At 42.9% G+C, this 11,510-nt stretch overlaps 1 long non-coding RNA gene and 1 pseudogene across 1 annotated transcript in view; both read right to left on the bottom strand.

Annotated features, from left to right (window-relative positions):
* Window positions 1-2,029: 2,029 nt before the first annotated feature.
* Window positions 2,030-2,704, bottom strand: LOC142150836 (DCN1-like protein 5 pseudogene; annotated as a pseudogene).
* Window positions 2,705-4,389: 1,685 nt separating this feature from the next.
* Window positions 4,390-11,510, bottom strand: part of LOC142150178 (uncharacterized) — a 92,110-nt gene continuing 84,989 nt past the window's right edge. Inside the window, exon 4 of the long non-coding RNA XR_012691059.1 lies at window positions 4,390-4,549. This is a non-coding gene — a long non-coding RNA (uncharacterized LOC142150178). The remainder of the gene's footprint in view (window positions 4,550-11,510) is intronic.

Genomic DNA, 11,510 nt, shown 5'->3' with positions numbered 1-11,510 from the left:
CCTCATAGTTTAGTATAGGCAGCCCTCCAAATCATTTTGAATAGGCAGCTAGTCACTGCCCCATTGGAGCTTATAATATAAATCCCCTAACATACACACACACAGATTGAGAGAGACTAAGGGCAATTTAATAGAAGCCAATTAACCTACCAGTATGTTTTTGGAGTGTGGGAGGAAACCGGAGCACCCGGAGGAAACCCGCGCAAACACGGGGAGAACATACAAACTTCACACAGATAAGGCCATGGTTGGGAATCGAACTCATGACCCAAGTGCTGTGAGGCAGAAGTGTTAACCACTAAGCCACCGTGCTGCCCACATAGCAAACCCACATAGTTTAGAATAGATAGCGCCCCAATGGTTTAGAAAATGTAGCCCCCTTACATTGTATTTAGAATAAGCAGCCCCTACCATAGTATTGAATAGGCAGCCCGCCCATATTTTAGAATAGGCAGCCCCACTATTAAGACTATTAAGACAGCCCCCCTCCCTTCCCTCATATCACAATATATTAAGATCCCTCAGTACCTCACACATTATACAACATACAACCCTTTTCCCTCACACATTATAGCAGCCCCCCTCCATATAGTTTAATATAGGCAGCCCCTGTATACTTTAATTTAGGAAGCCCCCCTATAATTAAATATAGGCTGCCCCTCTTTAGTTTAATATAGGCAGCCGTGCCCCCCAATAAGTTAAAATAAGCAGCTCCCCCTAGTAGTTTAGAATAGGCAGCCATTCCCCATAGTTTAGAATAGGCAGCCGCCCCCTTTTAGTTTAGAATAGGTAGTCCCCCTATAGTTTAGAACAGGCAGCCCCCCCCATATTTTAGAATAGGCAGCCTCTCATAGTTTAGTATAGCCAGCCCCTCATAGTTTAGTATAGGCAGCCCTCCCCATCATTTTGAATAGGCAGCTAGTCACTGCCCCATTGGAGCTTATAATCTAAATCCCCTAACATACACACACACAGATTGAGAGAGACTAAGGGCAATTTAATAGAAGCCACTTAACCTACCAGTATGTTTTTGGAGTGTGGGAGGAAACCGGAGCACCCGGAGGAAACCCACGCAAACACGGGGAGAACATACAAACTCCACACAGATAAGGCCATGGTTGGGAATCGAACTCATGACCTAAATGCTGTGAGGCAGAAGTGCTAACCACTAAGCCACCGTGATGCCCACATAGCAAGCCCACATAGTTTAGAATAGATAGCCCCCCATAGTTTAGTATAGTCAGCCCCACGTAGTTTAATATAGGCATCCCCCCTATAGTTTAGAATAGGCAGCTCCTGTTATAGTTTAGAATATTCAGCCCCCCATATTTTAGTATAGGCAGCATTTCCCATAGGTTAGAATAGGCAGGTCTCCTGGCTACTCACTTACCTTTAATTGAGCAGGCCAGCATTGCTTCTCACATCAGGCAAATATAGTTTAGTATAGTCAACCCCCCATAGTTTAGTATAAGTAGCCCCCTTTAGTATACTCAGCCCCCCCATAGTTTAGTATAGGTAGCCCTCTTTAGTATACTCAGCCCCCTCATAGTTTAGTATAGGTAGCCCCCTTTAGTTTAGTATAGGTAGCCCCCCATATTTTAGTATATGCAGCCCCCTCATAGTTTAGTATAGGCAGCCCCCCCATAGTTTAGAATAGTCAGCCCCTCCCATAGCTTAGAATAGGCAGCCCCTCCCATAGTTTAGAATAGACAGTACCCCCTATAGTTTAGAATAGGCAGCCCCTCCCATAGTTTAGAATAGACAGTACCCCCCATAGTTTAGAATAGTCAGCCCCCCCTTCGTTTAGAAAAGGCAGGTCCCCCCCTACTCACTTATCTTTAATTGAGTTGGCTGGAGTCGCTCCTCACATCAGGCAGACACCCCCTGGCGAGAAAAAAAAATTAGATAACAAAAAAGCCATATATGAGGCGGCCTTTGGGAATCTTCCCGGTATGTCCTACGCCCAATTGGCCCCTGGTTAGGGGTTTTAAAAGTTCATTGGTTGCTTCCTAAACAGATCTTTCTATATTTACAGAAGGTTTAATATTAATATATACGACTCCTGTACATCGCTAAGGTAAGCGGGCCAAAATCCATTCTCATCGTAATTGTTGATGTCTTCACCAAAATTGAATGTAAAGTCTAGCAGGATACACCACAGTTCTTTATCCATATATCTAGATCTGCACTGCTCAACAAACTTGGAAAAGGTGGTAGCTAAAGGCCATGTACTTCTCATCATTGTTAAAAATATGGATCTTGCTTTATCACATTCCAGACCTCGCTGCTCTAGGTCCCTTGCAAAATGTGAAACAAACTGATAGAAAGCCTTATAAATGATGTAGTATGTGAGCTGAGTGCAAAGATATTGACATTTTCCCTGTAACTTCTCAGGAAGGTCACACTGTAACAGGGTCATCCCGTGTAACCATTCCTCCTTTCTGATACAGCCCTTTTTCTTAGGCTCTAGTAAATAGTTCAGAGCCAACATGTTCATATCTTGGGCTTCAATCCCAACTTCCTCACAAAACTCTTGTATGCCTTTGGGCCCAATAACGTCCTCCGATCCTGCGTACTCCTGAAACCAAGCCAGGCAGCGCTTCCTAGAAAACTGATCTATCCCTATTATTCTGCCGGCTTTTCTACATTTCTTTTGGTCCACTCCATCAGTAGAGGAGGATTTCCTTTTCCTTTTCCCCGGCATATCGCTGTGAGATGAAGTATAAGGAAACAGAAGTCTGTTTCCTTATGTCTCACTGGTCGGCCGAATGATCAGATTATTCTACTTTCTATCCAACTTTGTTGCGTTCTAGAGATGCTGGAGAGCGGTCAGCAGACGTCTGTCCTCTCTCGCTGATCAACCAGAAGTGTGTAACTGTCATCATTTAAATGATGCACCTGGATTCTAAACTGCCAGTGAGTGGTCACATGACAGTATGAGAAAAACAAATCATTAAAGCTACAGTACACCTAATAAAAGGTGGTAGTGCCCCACCCCACAACTGGAGCGGCTACACGGCTACATGCAGCTGTATTTCCATATAAATTGATTTTATTAACTAACCTAATATGGCAGCGGAGGGAATGAGTTAGTGGAGTGAACAATCACAAACTGCCATTTCTTGATGGCAGCTTGTGATTGGTCCTCCCGCTCACATACCAGCCCTGTCCATGTTTTGGCTGGGGCTGTAAGAGGAGCAGATAAGTCATGAGAAATATGGTACATACTGGGATCTAGCTAGGAGAGACTAGGGGCTAGATCTACTAAGCTGAGGGTTTGAAAAAGTGGGGATGTTGCCTATAGCAACCAATCAGATTCTAGCTATCATTTTGTAGAAGGTACTAAATAAATGAAAGCTAGAATCTGATTGGTTGCTATAGGCAACATCCCCACTTTTTGAAACCCGCAGCTTAGTAAATCTAGCCCTAGGTGGTAGAGCAGCTCTAAAGATACAAACACCTATGCACTATTATAATAAGGTGTAGTAAAATTAAATATAGAAAATATATTACTAAGAGTAGAGAATGCTCCAACACTTGCATATTTATTTAGATGAATTAGGTACAGACTCAAGAACACAAGAGAAACATGGGGATATGTATTTGTCTCTTGTGCCCTAAAAGCACCACATACGTAGTGGAAAGTGTGTAATGTTATAATGAAACAGACACATTTTAAAAGCTGTGTGCAGGTAAGCCTTAAGTCCAGATAAAATAACATAGCATTTGATCATGTTAGGACTGACCAGAATGGGAAGACTTTGGCGTGAGTTGGTCAGCTTAACATTTACTGCAATATGTGGAACTAACATTCCCTGTCTTTAATATAGAACAGTATTTAGTTCAGCATTAACTATGTGTTTGGAGAGTGCAGAGTGTCCCTGTTTTTTTTGTCTACATATGTGTGTATATATATATATATATATACATATATATATATATTAATAATGGAACCAACAAATAAACGTTCATATTATGCCACACAGTAGTGTCCCAGTTCAATTTATGCCACATTGTTCAATTTATGCCACAAATCATATTTTGCCACACAGTGATGCCCCCAAATCATATTATGTCATACAATAGTGCCCCAGTTCAATTTATGCCACAAATCATATTGTGCCCCACAATAATGTCTCCAAATCATATTATGTTACAAATTAGGCCCCAAAACAATATTATGCCACAGAGTAGTGCCCCCAAACAATATTATGCCACAGATTAATGCCCCCAAACAATATTATGCCACAGAGTACTGTCCCCAATTCATATTATGCCAAGAACAGGCTAACCCCCTGAAAAATGGAACATTGTCAAGTTTGAAAAAAAAAGCAAAAAAAAAAATGACAATAAAATAAAGTAAATGTGACTTACCTTTACTTCATCTCCTCTCTGTGGTCGGCTGGGCTTGGCCCTCGCAGCTCCTGGATGCTGCCAGCATCGCAACGTCATGACGTGTGCAACTCTTGAAGGTGCACGTGACTTGCGCTTTACAAATTTTGGACATGGGTTGCTGCTTGTCTGGATCCTGCAATGTTGGGAGTCCTATCTGGAAAAAGAAAGGGTATATGACATTTAGAAAACTCCAACCAGCCTTGGCATTAAATAATTCACATTCACATTTAATAAGGGACAAGTGCAAGGAGGTATGGGCTTGGCTATGTAAGGTGCGCAGGTCGCTGTTCTCCCAGTTAGTCACCAGTGCAATGGAGTATGTAGAGGAATAGCAGAAGACCTGGGTACAATCCAGCAATGGCGAGGAACAAAAGGGAAAATACAGGAGAGTGGTCAGAGGTAGCCAAATTCAGGAACCACTCGGACAATATAGTACAGAATCACTTGAGCAGGAGGATAGTCACAAGACAAGCCAAGGGTCAGAATCCAAAACAGCAAACAATAGGAGCAGGGAACAGGACACAGGAACGCTGGAGATTGGTGACCCAAAATGCTGGCGAGGCATTGGTGAAAGTGGGGTCCTAATATAAGAGGAAGTGAGCCCTTGTAGAAGGAGAGTGATTTCTGAGCCACAAAACAAATGCCCCGATGCATAGCAATGGGACGCGGCTCGAATGCACATGCAGGTGCTGCGAGAGTGCTGAATACGTAAGAGTGTCCCGTTGCTAGGCAACAGGATGCGAGAAGGAATTAAGACAGGGGTCCGTTCCCCGGCACCTAGGAGAAGTGCAAGGACGGCATCTGACATATTTACTGAGAGTAAGAAAGTCTTATGATTATGAAAATGCTTTCTACTGGTTTTAAATCACACTTAAAGGAATAACAGGTAAAATAAGGGTAAAAAAGAGTCTACTGTATAAAACGTTACTACTAGTAATGATGTCTTCTCATGGTTATCAATATTTTCATGCATCATAATTGGGGATAACCCAAAACACTATCTGTTACTGTAAAAGAATAGAGGGTATCCTGAACACATGACAGTTTTAAAGTGTTAGACTTCATGGTTTACACCTGAAATTTGCAAGTTTGAAAGTTTTTGTTAATTATTCAGTGCAGACTTGTATTCCAAGTTTTGTAACCTATAAAACTGTGCTGCTTGTGCCATATTAAAGGGGATTCACTAATTCAAACTGTTTTCCCTTTTTTCCTTCACTCATATATGCCCCCCAGACTTCTAGTTGATCTTTTTATATGCACTTTCCTAGCTCCCAGGGTGCATGGTAATAGAACTGATAGCTCTACAGACCCACATCCCCCTAGTGACCCCATCTGCCGTCACCGGGGTCGGGTCTGTACTTGAGTAATGCTGGATGCGTTACAGGGTGTGCAGTGCATATGGACTTATGAGCTCAGGGTGCACTTTAACTTTTCCTTGACTTGTGTCCAGAGTGATTCAGGAAGGCAGAGCCGGATTAAAGGTGGACAGAGGCAATCTGCTCTTAGGGAGACCTGGTGTCCACTGTCTTACTTCTCCCTTCTCATTTGTCTTCCACTCATCGTTCGTCCTGTCCTGACTGTCTGTGTGACATGTGTCTAATCTACAAGGCCAAAATGGAACTACCACACTGCTAAAACACCCACCCACTGGTGAAAAGACAACTGTGAAAATAATAAAAAGAAGATAAAGTCCCAAGGGTGAGACATTGAACACGCAACCCATGTGAGGAATTCTGAATTTTCCTGTTGCAGAAAGTTGCCATCATGTTGTCCACATAATGGTGACTAAGCCAATCTACCTGAAGAATATGAGCTCCAGGAATACCGACCACTGATAAGCCTTTTAAATGTATTTTTACCAAATGGATTCTCTGTCTCAAACAACATCGATGTACTTCCATTTCCATCTGACTTTGCAATGTAAGGCATTTCTATTAAGTTGTCCAGAAGCAGTTAAAACATTTTACCCTGGATCTGAGGGCAGAGAGCGCTTTTAAATGCAGGTCTCTTCTCATGGAGCTGAGCCAAAGTCCCCGGGGTGTAATGACCCAATCAATGAGCTCCTCATCACTGGGCATCTGATGGGTTGTGAAACAAAGGTATTGTCACGCCAATAGGGTTTCTGGGATCCGTCTTGGGACGAAGGGTCCTGAGACAGGGATGAAGTGGAAACTAGGAGGCTGGATGAAGATCTTGCTCAGAAAGAGAGTATGTGCTCTTTTTGTATATGCCAGATGTCAGGAGGAGGAATGCTGGACTGGATTCCACATTGGAATAAGCAACTGGAATCTGGACTTGGTGGACTGGAACCTGGACGTAGGAACAGAGGGACTGAACCCACGAAAAGAGACTCAGTACCCGCAAGGATCCAGAAACTCAGAAGACTATAGTACCAAAACTGGGACTGAGAAGGCTCAGAACTCAGGCACCGGATTATCAGGGGTGACCACCTCCTGAGCTGTATAAGCTTGGAACTGGCCCCGGGTAACTCAGAACCTGCATCAAACCTGGATCTTGAAGCCGATACACAGAGACACAGAGATGGAAGAAGTTTAAAGACTCAGAGCAGTAACCTACTAAGAGCAGAAGCGAATAAGAAGGACATGGAGGGATTTGTATCGAGGTTACTCTAAGGATTAAGTTATGTACCTTTTGCCAAAATCTGACCATCTTAGGACAAGACCACTAAATGTGTAACAAAGAGCCTTCTTGCCCACAGGACCTCCAACAGGAATTGGGTGCATCTGGGAATATAGCTTTGAGATGAGTGGGGACCAGGTACCAGGTACCATCTATAAAGTAGCTTATACGCATTCTCTTTAGTCCTCACGAAAATAGAGCTTTTAGCGATTCGGGTCCTGATTTTGGCCCAATCATCAATTTCTAGTTAAATTCCCAAGTCTTCTTTCCACTTCAGCTCGTATCGATCCTTAATAGGTTGATGAAATGCCACAAGACTATAAAATGTTGAAATTAAACCGGTCGGTTGAGATCTATTCTGACAAAAAGTTTCCAAAGGGGTTAATTGGTAGAGTGTTTTAAACGCTAAGAGAGATTGAAATAAATGCCTTAGTTGAAGATATTAATAGAAACATTTATGGGGGATGTTGTGTATTCTCTGCAAATCTGCAAATTCCGGAAAGATTTGCATGGGTGCGATATCTGTCATAAACCAGAGCCCGCGATTAAACCAGTATTGAGAAAAGGATTTTGGCTGTCCAGGGGGAAAGGACGGGTTGTTCCACAATGGAAACATAATTTCAGGATTAGCTAATAATTGAAAGGCGCGAGTACTATAGTCCCAAATCTGGAGGGAGAAACGAGTAGAAGATGGAAGCAAAAGGAGTGGTGGACGATGTTTAATTGGAATCCACAAAAGGGTGTATGGCGAAAGCAACTGTATGGTATTTGCCTCTATGTCAGCCCATAGCCTAGTGTTATGTGCGTATTGTCGCTAACCAATAACGATTGTCGAACCTCGAGTTGTGTTTCCAAAGCACAAAGATTTATTCGCAAATAGTAGAATAAATATGTTCAAGCGAAGTAATAGTAAATACAGCCTTTACTTATCGCAGGCGCTCTGGATCCAGTGCAGTAATTCAATCCTGAAGTCTGGGGACAAGATGTCTGCACTCTGGATCACAAGCTGCTGCTTATATACACAATCAAATACAGTAATACAATGAAGATGGTATAGCTTGCATCTATTGGTCCGGGTCTCAGGAATGTCCAAGGGCTCATCAATCATTGGCTGGTTCATCCTAAGGAATCCAAAGGAGGGGGTCATCTCTGCAGGGGGTATGCTCTGCTCTTCCCGCCAGGATTCCTTAGTCTTAAGTAGTTCATAATTCCCTATCATTCATAACTTGCGTATGCACTCTGCGATTCCCTCGCAGAGTGAACCAAACAGTAGGATATGTAACAAGGTTCATTATGATACCACTCATGATGTTATTCCTTTAACCCGTTCCGTGTATTTCACTAATATGCATGTAACTCTGATATAAAATATTAAATACTACTATATTTCGACATAACTGACTATGTGTTGCAACTACCATTAATGTGTACTATTTTATAAGTATGCGTGTTTGTGCGAATATATGGTAAAAGACCAATTACTGTTGCTGCCACGTGTAGTGGATTCATACGCCCTTTCACGCCGTAGCGTGCCCTTGTACGTCGATGCGTACCGTACGCATCTTTTTTAGACAAAGACAACCAAGTTTGCTAGACTTTAATTGAAATGACTTTATATAATTTGCTGACTTAGACACTAGTGAAGGCGAAGAGTGAAATAGAACTAGCTGGGTCAGGTGTGCAGCAATGTAGTACTTAGAAATATTTGGAAGACCCAGTCCACCCTCCGAGGTCCGACGATGAAGCGTGCGAGCTTGGACCCGTGGTCGTTTACCTGCCCAAACAAACTGCGCAACTTGTTTCTGAAGGGTTTTTAGTGCCAATGAGGGGACCCGCATAGGGACCGTCTGAAATAGATAGAGAATTTGTGCTATTAGATTCATCTTTACGGCTGTCATGCGACCTAACCAAGAGATATATAGCTTATCCCATTTCTCAAGGTCTTGTTTAAGAACACTCAAGAGCCAAGGAAAATTAGCTGTATATAGCTGACTAAATTGACTTGTCAAGTAGATTCCCAAATATTTCAGTTTGTCTGGTTGCCATCTAAAATTCGTTTGCCGTTTCAGAGATTCCAGGAGGTGGGGCGTTAAGTTAAGAGACAGGATTTCATATTTGTCCATATTGATTTTAAAGTTAGACAACTAAGTTCTTTCTGTATGGAAAGGAGGGAGGTAAGGGGTCACTGTCAGTAAGACATCATCCGCATATAAGGAGATCTTATAATCGGTCTTGACCGCTTGGATTCCTGTGATTGCTTCATTGGTCTGAACTCGAGAGGCTAAAGGTTCCATCATTAGGGCGAACAATAGAGGGGAGAGCGGACATCCTTGTCGAGTGCCATTAGCAATTTGTAACACCGGCGATGCAGCTCCATTAGCCCATACAGTAGCAGAGGTATTGAAGTACAAAGAAGCTAGCCTAGTCATAAATTGACCCTCAAAGCCCATTACCTCAAGAGTGGCTCTCATGAAGGGCCAGGAGACCCTGTCAAAGGCCTTTTCTGCGTCGAGGGAGACCACCAGAGCAGGGGTGTGCTTCGAGTTAGCTGCTTCAATGAGATTGATTGCTCGCCTTGTATTGTCCAATCCCTGTCGAGCAGGAATAAATCCCACCTGGTCAGGATGGACCAGGGCAGGGATCACTTGAGCCAGCCTGTTCGCAAGTAGTTTAGCAAATAGTTTTAGGTCTACATTCAGCAGAGAGATAGGTCTGTAGCTCTCACATTAACTAGGTTCACCACCTTCCTTAGCTATAACAATGACATGTGCTCTGGTGGTATCCCTCTCGAAGCTTTCCCCATTTAGCACTGCACTGAAAAGTAAAAGAAGCATCAGTGCCATATCAGGCGCAAATTTTTTATAATACGATGCAGTGAGCCCATCTGGTCCTGGTGCGGCCGAGTTTCTAAGTGACTTGATAGTCTCCTTTATCTCTTTCATCGTAATGTCCACGTTGAGTATCGACAACTGTGCTTCCGTGAGACAGGCAGCCCCCCTTTCATTTTATAATTGGCAGCCACCAGTATAGTTTAAAATAAGCAGCCCCTGTGTAGTTTAATATAGGCATCCCCCTAATTTTAGTGTGGGCAGTCCCCACCCCCATAGTTTAGAACAGACAGCCATCCCTCATAGTTTAGAATAGACAGCTCACCCCATAGTTTAGAGTAAGCAGCCCACCATAGTTTGGAATATGCAGCACCCTCCACATATTTTAGAATATGGCAGTATCCCCCATAAATTAGAATATTCAACATCCCCCTAGTTCAGAATAGACAGCCCACCTAAAGTTTAATATAGGCAACCCCCTATAGTTTAGTATAGGCAGCACCCCCCATAGATTAGAATAGGAGGCCATTCCCCATAGCTTAGAATAGGCAGTATCCCCCATAGTTTAGAATATGCAGCCCCCACCATACTTTTGAATAGGGAGCCACCCCATAGTTTAGCATCGGCAACCCCACTATAAAGACAGCCCCCCTTCCTTCCCTCATATCACACAATATATTAAGACCTCCCCACTCCCTCATACATTATAGGAACATGCACATTATAGCAGGCCCTCCTCACTATAGATTAATATAAGCAGCCCCCCTATAATTTAAATAGATTAAAATAGAATGCCTCCCCTATAGTTTAATATAGGCAGCCTCCCTGTAGGTTACAATAGGCAGCCCCCCCATAGTTTAGAATAGGCAGCACCATCCATAGCTTAGAATAGGCAGCTGCCATAGATTATAATAGGTAGCCCTCCCACAGTTTAGATTATTCAGCGCCCTTATAGTTTAGAAAAGGGAGACCCCCCCATTGTTTAGAGTTTGCAGTCCCCCCATATAGTTTAAAATAGGCAACATCCCCCATAGTTTAGAATAGGCAGCAAACCATAGTCTAGAATATTGAGCCCCCCCATAGTTTAGAAATGGTTGACCCCCATAGTTTATAATAGGCAGCCCCCCTATGGTTTAGAATAGGCAGCCCCCCATAGTTTATAATAGGCTGTCCCCCCATAGTTTTGAAAAGCCAGTATCCTCCATACTTTAGAATAGGCAGCCTTCTCCCATACTTTACAATAGGAAACATCCACCATACTTTATAACAGGCAGCAAACCAAAGTTTTGATTAGGCAGCCCACGCACAGTTTAGATTAGGCAACCCACCAGAGTTTGGAATATGCAGCACCCTCAACATATTTTAAAATAAGGAAGTATCCCCCATAATTTAGAATATGCCACATCCCCATAGTTTAGAATAGGCAGCCCCCCATAGTTTAGAATAGGCAGCCCTCCATAGTTTAGTATAGGCAGCCCCAACATAGTTTAGAGTAGGCATCCCCCCCATAGTTTAGTATAGGCATCCCCCCATAGTTTAGAATAGGCAGCCCACATACAGTTTAATATAGGCAGTCCCCTATAGGTTAATATAGGAAGCATTATTATAGTTTAATATAGGCAGCCACTCTATAGTTAATATAGGCAT

The sequence above is a fragment of the Mixophyes fleayi genome, chromosome 4 (genome assembly GCF_038048845.1).
Source record: "Mixophyes fleayi isolate aMixFle1 chromosome 4, aMixFle1.hap1, whole genome shotgun sequence".
Lineage (NCBI taxonomy): Eukaryota > Metazoa > Chordata > Amphibia > Anura > Limnodynastidae > Mixophyes > Mixophyes fleayi.
Note: the sequence above shows the minus strand (reverse complement) of the source record. Positions and strands in the feature narration are given on the sequence as shown.